The sequence below is a fragment of the Schistocerca serialis genome, unplaced genomic scaffold (assembly GCF_023864345.2).
Source record: "Schistocerca serialis cubense isolate TAMUIC-IGC-003099 unplaced genomic scaffold, iqSchSeri2.2 HiC_scaffold_346, whole genome shotgun sequence".
Taxonomy (NCBI): Eukaryota; Metazoa; Arthropoda; class Insecta; order Orthoptera; family Acrididae; genus Schistocerca; species Schistocerca serialis.
This window is the reverse complement of record NW_026047918.1, coordinates 7,501-15,000: the sequence shown is the minus strand read 5'-3', so window position 1 is coordinate 15,000 and position 7,500 is coordinate 7,501. Positions and strand designations below refer to the sequence as shown.

The following is a 7,500-nucleotide window of genomic DNA, read 5'->3' as shown; positions in this document are numbered from 1 at the left end:
AAGACTCTGCACACAATGAGAACCACACGTCAGCCAGACACTATCACACACTACTCTCTGCCTCTAACAGGCACACACACAATATCTAACCACCAGCATGGAAGAACATCCGGTGCATCCTCTCCGCCACATTACACAATCCACACTATCATAACCAGACCGGGAGGTCCACCCAGAAAACAGAATATCCCACCCTTCCGACATCCGCCATTGCTCAGCTAAGCCACGAACACCCACACATGTCCTACACAGGGGTGCACCCAACATCACAATACTGCCTCCTGTCACAGTACACAAACAATGGCAGGAATGAAAGACACAGATCTGCCACAACCTTGGAATCGGAGCGCCGCCTGTCATGAGCCACAAGTGCATCCTGACGTGACAAATCGGATGATCCCGCAGGCATGCACTTACGATAATCACTATCAACGAACCTGCCGCCCCCTCCCCCCCCAAAATACACCTTTCCCTACAACGTGTACCTTAACCTAAGCTATATTGTACCTTAACCTAAGCGATATTGTACCTTAACCTAAGGTATATCGTACCTTAACCTAACCTACATTGCGCCTTCACCTAACCTACGTTGTACCTTAACCTAACCTACGTTGTACCTTAACCTAACCTACGTTGTACCTTAACCTAACCTACGTTGTACCTTAACCTAACCTACGTTGTACCTTAACCTAACCTACGTTGTACCTTAACCTAACCTACGTTGTACCTTAACCTAACCTACGTTGTACCTTAACCTAACCTACGTTGTGCCTTAACCTAACCTACGTTGTGCCTTAACCTAACCTACGTTGTGCCTTAACCTAACCTACGTTGTGCCTTAACCTAACCTACGTTGTGCCTTAACCTAACCTACGTTGTGCCTTAACCTAACCTATGTTGTGCCTTAACCTAACCTATGTTGTGCCTTAACCTAACCTATGTTGTGCCTTAACCTAACCTATGTTGTGCCTTAACCTAACCTATGTTGTGCCTTAACCTAACCTATGTTGTGCCTTAACCTAACCTATGTTGTGCCTTAACCTAACCTATGTTGTGCCTTAACCTAACCTATGTTGTGCCTTAACCTAACCTATGTTGTGCCTTAACCTAACCTATGTTGTGCCTTAACCTAACCTATGTTGTGCCTTAACCTAACCTACGTTGTGCCTTAACCTAACCTACGTTGTGCCTTAACCTAACCTACGTTGTGCCTTAACCTAACCTACGTTGTGCCTTAACCTAACCTACGTTGTGCCTTAACCTAACCTACGTTGTGCCTTAACCTAACCTACGTTGTGCCTTAACCTAACCTACGTTGTGCCTTAACCTAACCTACGTTGTGCCTTAACCTAACCTACGTTGTGCCTTAACCTAACCTACGTTGTGCCTTAACCTAACCTACGTTGTGCCTTAACCTAACCTACGTTGTGCCTTAACCTAACCTACGTTGTGCCTTAACCTAACCTACGTTGTGCCTTAACCTAACCTACGTTGTGCCTTAACCTAACCTACGTTGTGCCTTAACCTAACCTACGTTGTGCCTTAACCTAACCTACGTTGTGCCTTAACCTAACCTACGTTGTGCCTTAACCTAACCTACGTTGTGCCTTAACCTAACCTACGTTGTGCCTTAACCTAACCTACGTTGTGCCTTAACCTAACCTACGTTGTGCCTTAACCTAACCTACGTTGTGCCTTAACCTAACCTACGTTGTGCCTTAACCTAACCTACGTTGTGCCTTAACCTAACCTACGTTGTGCCTTAACCTAACCTACGTTGTGCCTTAACCTAACCTATGTTGTGCCTTAACCTAACCTATGTTGTGCCTTAACCTAACCTATGTTGTGCCTTAACCTAACCTATGTTGTGCCTTAACCTAACCTATGTTGTGCCTTAACCTAACCTATGTTGTGCCTTAACCTAACCTATGTTGTGCCTTAACCTAACCTATGTTGTGCCTTAACCTAACCTATGTTGTGCCTTAACCTAACCTATGTTGTGCCTTAACCTAACCTACGTTGTGCCTTAACCTAACCCATATTGTACCTTAACCTAACCCATATTGTACCTTAACCTAACCCATATTGTACCTTAACCTAACCCATATTGTACCTTAACCTAACCCATATTGTACCTTAACGTAACCTAATTTGTGCCTTAACGTAACCTAATTTGTGCCTTAACGTAACCTAATTTGTGCCTTAACGTAACCTAATTTGTGCCTTAACGTAACCTAATTTGTGCCTTAACGTAACCTAATTTGTGCCTTAACGTAACCTAATTTGTGCCTTAACGTAACCTAATTTGTGCCTTAACGTAACCTAATTTGTGCCTTAACGTAACCTAATTTGTGCCTTAACGTAACCTAATTTGTGCCTTAACGTAACCTAATTTGTGCCTTAACGTAACCTAATTTGTGCCTTAACGTAACCTAATTTGTGCCTTAACGTAACCTAATTTGTGCCTTAACGTAACCTAATTTGTGCCTTAACGTAACCTAATTTGTGCCTTAACGTAACCTAATTTGTGCCTTAACGTAACCTAATTTGTGCCTTAACGTAACCTAATTTGTGCCTTAACGTAACCTAATTTGTGCCTTAACGTAACCTAATTTGTGCCTTAACGTAACCTAATTTGTGCCTTAACGTAACCCATGTTGTGCCTTAACGTAACCCATGTTGTGCCTTAACGTAACCCAATTTGTGCCTTAACGTAACCCATGTTGTGCCTTAACCTAACCTATATTGTGCCTCAACCTAACCTATATTGCGCCTTAACCTGACGCACGTTGTCGCTGAACCTGCTCTGTAATTGTTATGCAACTCGTTAAATTAGTGTAGTGTTGCCTAACCGCAACCCTCGCAATATAGTTCGCTATTCGCACTGCCCGGTCCCCTGTGTATCGCGTCATGTTAAACACCTTGCAGGTGTTGCTGACTTTCCACATGCTCCTGCTATACACTGTAATGTGGATAGCAGCAGGACGTACATGCCCCCCCCCCTTCCCCCCTGCCTTCGCAAGCTGGTCGTTGAGAAGTTTGCATGTTCAATGCCCTTCGCATGCCGACGTACTCAGCCTACGTTGTGGTACGGCCTGTCACCTGTCCGCCGATGTACGCAAAACCCACAAACTGTACTGCACATTGGTCCGTATGTACTGAATGATACATCGTGGCACATGTGTGACCGTACGACGACTGCGCCTAGCAACGGCAGACCATACAGTCCAAATATTGTGCACGCAGCTACGTGTCGTCTCCCTATAAGAGCTGGATTGCAGTGTGGTACGCCATTCAGACGTGTGGGAGGAACGGACGCCCTGGATGGCGATCAGCATGAGCAGTCTGTTGATGTAGTGGAGCGTGTATTCGGACGTAGTCGTCTCTTCTCACACACCGTGATAGCATGTTGCACCGCGTTCCACATCTGCGACATCCTGCAGAGGCCGGCTGACAGTCGTTCGCGCAATGGACACCGCATACGTACGGGGGCTACCTTCCACGTGTTCTCGAGGCGTGCACATGTTGTTGCGTCTATGTGGGCAGACGTAGTGTGTTGTGACACCTGACACAGGCATGCAATACTCGTTGCAAATGGCGATGGACGTCTACGTTTGCTGGTGACGTTACGCAAATGAACAACAGGTAACCCGTTGTGGTGCGGTTGTTCTCGCTAGAGGTGAATCAGTGTTGGCGACGATCGGTCGAGCTATTAACCGGTTGTTTCAGGGATACCCACCATGCCCACGAACGTGAAAGGGGACCCACCATGCCCACGAACGCGAAAGGGGATCTGGGTGTGAGGCGATACGCGGCGGTGGCTGGGTGGGACCGTCCCCGGCCGGTGAGGGGGGGCCGCCCGGCGTGCTGGCAGCGCGGTGCGTGGGCGCACGCGCTACAGCCGGCTGGTGGGGGCGGCCAGTGGCAGGCGCGCCGGCCGACGGACGCGGCAGGCGGCGCAGCTGCGCGCCGGCGCCCCCTGCTCGCGGCGCCTTGCGGCCAAAGTAGGTCCTCGCGGGCCCGGTGCGAAGCGCGGTGGCCATCTGCAGTGTGCTGGTCCGATTGAGGACTGTGTGCGCTGAGGATGCGCCGCCGCCCGGCGCTCGGCGCCGCGACGCCGTCTGCTGCTCGGTCGCCCCAGCGGTTCTCGCAGGTGGTTTGTATCGCAGCTGTGCGGACGTGTTGGCGCGTGCGCTGTGCTGGGAGAGTTCGCTTCGGCACCCAAGTGGGGCTTTTGTCCTTCTGTGGCGCTGGCGTTGGAGCTGCCGGTCACCGTAGGTGGCGCGTGTTGTCTCCCGCCGGCAATGCCACGACAGCACGCTCCCGGGCCTCTGTCGGCAGCGGCAAGCTCAGTTGGGAGCACGGGTGGTCGCACCTAAAGCGTCTACTCGCCTAACTCCGGGCGATTGCGCCTCTCTCGAACCCGACCAAGTACTTAGGACGGCGCTGCGCGCCGCCGGGACCTGAGAGGGTTTCGAGGTGTGTTGTGCAGGGGAGCTCAGCCTCCTCCTGTTTGCAGAATAATTGAGCGGACGCTTGCGTGTTCGCGCGGGCCCCCGGGACACACTCCCGGGCGGCCGGCTGCTCAGCTCTAGTTGACGCAGCTCCCTGGTTGATCCTGCCAGTAGTCATATGCTTGTCTCAAAGATTAAGCCATGCATGTCTCAGTACAAGCCGCATTAAGGTGAAACCGCGAATGGCTCATTAAATCAGTTATGGTTCCTTAGATCGTACCCACGTTACTTGGATAACTGTGGTAATTCTAGAGCTAATACATGCAAACAGAGTCCCGACCAGAGATGGAAGGGACGCTTTTATTAGATCAAAACCAATCGGTCGGCTCGTCCGGTCCGTTTGCCTTGGTGACTCTGAATAACTTTGGGCTGATCGCACGGTCCTCGTACCGGCGACGCATCTTTCAAATGTCTGCCTTATCAACTGTCGATGGTAGGTTCTGCGCCTACCATGGTTGTAACGGGTAACGGGGAATCAGGGTTCGAACGGCTACCACATCCAAGGAAGGCAGCAGGCGCGCAAATTACCCACTCCCGGCACGGGGAGGTAGTGACGAAAAATAACGATACGGGACTCATCCGAGGCCCCGTAATCGGAATGAGTACACTTTAAATCCTTTAACGAGTATCTATTGGAGGGCAAGTCTGGTGCCAGCAGCCGCGGTAATTCCAGCTCCAATAGCGTATATTAAAGTTGTTGCGGTTAAAAAGCTCGTAGTTGGATTTGTGTCCCACGCTGTTGGTTCACCGCCCGTCGGTGTTTAACTGGCATGTATCGTGGGACGTCCTGCGGTGGGGCGAGCCGAAGGCGTGCGACCGCCTCGTGCGTGCTCGTGCGTCCCGAGGCGGACCCCGTTGAAATCCTACCAGGGTGCTCTTTATTGAGTGTCTCGGTGGGCCGGCACGTTTACTTTGAACAAATTAGAGTGCTTAAAGCAGGCAAGCCCGCCTGAATACTGTGTGCATGGAATAATGGAATAGGACCTCGGTTCTATTTTGTTGGTTTTCGGAACCCGAGGTAATGATTAATAGGGACAGGCGGGGGCATTCGTATTGCGACGTTAGAGGTGAAATTCTTGGATCGTCGCAAGACGAACAGAAGCGAAAGCATTTGCCAAGTATGTTTTCATTAATCAAGAACGAAAGTTAGAGGTTCGAAGGCGATCAGATACCGCCCTAGTTCTAACCATAAACGATGCCAGCCAGCGATCCGCCGCAGTTCCTCCGATGACTCGGCGGGCAGCCTCCGGGAAACCAAAGCTTTTGGGTTCCGGGGGAAGTATGGTTGCAAAGCTGAAACTTAAAGGAATTGACGGAAGGGCACCACCAGGAGTGGAGCCTGCGGCTTAATTTGACTCAACACGGGAAACCTCACCAGGCCCGGACACCGGAAGGATTGACAGATTGATAGCTCTTTCTTGATTCGGTGGGTGGTGGTGCATGGCCGTTCTTAGTTGGTGGAGCGATTTGTCTGGTTAATTCCGATAACGAACGAGACTCTAGCCTGCTAACTAGTCGCGTGACATCCTTCGTGCTGTCAGCGATTACTTTTCTTCTTAGAGGGACAGGCGGCTTCTAGCCGCACGAGATTGAGCAATAACAGGTCTGTGATGCCCTTAGATGTTCTGGGCCGCACGCGCGCTACACTGAAGGAATCAGCGTGTCTTCCTAGGCCGAAAGGTCGGGGTAACCCGCTGAACCTCCTTCGTGCTAGGGATTGGGGCTTGCAATTGTTCCCCATGAACGAGGAATTCCCAGTAAGCGCGAGTCATAAGCTCGCGTTGATTACGTCCCTGCCCTTTGTACACACCGCCCGTCGCTACTACCGATTGAATGATTTAGTGAGGTCTTCGGACTGGTACGCGGCATTGACTCTGTCGTTGCCGATGCTACCGGAAAGATGACCAAACTTGATCATTTAGAGGAAGTAAAAGTCGTAACAAGGTTTCCGTAGGTGAACCTGCGGAAGGATCATTACCGACTAGACTGCATGTCTTTCGATGTGCGTGTCGTGTCGCGCAACACGCAGCTACCTGTACGGCTCGCAGTAGCCGTGCGCCGCGTGCGGAACCACGCGTTCGTCTCAAAACTAACGGCAATGTTGTGTGGTACGAGCGCTGAAGCGCTGGAGCGGCTGGCCTGCGGCACCTGGCGCCTGGCGCCGGTTTTGAATGACTTTCGCCCGACTGCCTGTCCGCTCCGGTGTGGAGCCGTACGACGCCCATCGGCCGTGAGGCCGTTGGACACTGAACGCTGGAACAGGGCCGCCACACGCCTCAGTCCCGCCTATGCAACTGTCTCGAAAGAGATGGTGGAAACTATGAAAAGATCACCCAGGACGGTGGATCACTCGGCTCGTGGGTCGATGAAGAACGCAGCAAATTGCGCGTCGACATGTGAACTGCAGGACACATGAACATCGACGTTTCGAACGCACATTGCGGTCCATGGATTCCGTTCCCGGGCCACGTCTGGCTGAGGGTCGGCTACGTATACTGAAGCGCGCGGCGTTTGCCCCGCTTCGCAGACCTGGGAGTGTCGTGGCCGCCTGTGGGGCCGGCCGCGTCTCCTTAAACGTGCGATGCGCGCCCGTCGCCTGGCGGTTCGCATACCGGTACTTACTCGGTAGCGTGCACAGCCGGCTGGCGGTGTGGCGTGCGACACCTCGTACAACGACCTCAGAGCAGGCGAGACTACCCGCTGAATTTAAGCATATTACTAAGCGGAGGAAAAGAAACTAACAAGGATTCCCCCAGTAGCGGCGAGCGAACAGGGAAGAGTCCAGCACCGAACCCCGCAGGCTGCCGCCTGTCGTGGCATGTGGTGTTTGGGAGGGTCCACTACCCCGACGCCTCGCGCCGAGCCCAAGTCCAACTTGAATGAGGCCACGGCCCGTAGAGGGTGCCAGGCCCGTAGCGGCCGGTGCGAGCGTCGGCGGGACCTCTCCTTCGAGTCGGGTTGCTTGAGAGTGCAGCTCCAAGTGGGT

The 7,500-nt window shown here is 52.1% G+C and overlaps 3 non-coding genes across 3 annotated transcripts in view; all 3 read left to right on the top strand.

The window, feature by feature from the left end:
- The first annotated feature begins 4,605 nt into the window (after positions 1-4,605).
- Positions 4,606-6,491, top strand: LOC126445613 (small subunit ribosomal RNA). The gene has a single exon (XR_007583024.1). It is a non-coding gene; the product is annotated as a small subunit ribosomal RNA (ribosomal RNA).
- Positions 6,492-6,844: 353 nt separating this feature from the next.
- Positions 6,845-6,999, top strand: LOC126445612 (5.8S ribosomal RNA). Its single transcript, XR_007583023.1, has one exon. It is a non-coding gene; the product is annotated as a 5.8S ribosomal RNA (ribosomal RNA).
- Positions 7,000-7,187: 188 nt separating this feature from the next.
- Positions 7,188-7,500, top strand: part of LOC126445615 (large subunit ribosomal RNA) — a 4,224-nt gene continuing 3,911 nt past the window's right edge. Inside the window, exon 1 of the ribosomal RNA XR_007583026.1 lies at positions 7,188-7,500. This exon is cut by the window's right edge and continues 3,911 nt beyond it. This is a non-coding gene — a ribosomal RNA (large subunit ribosomal RNA).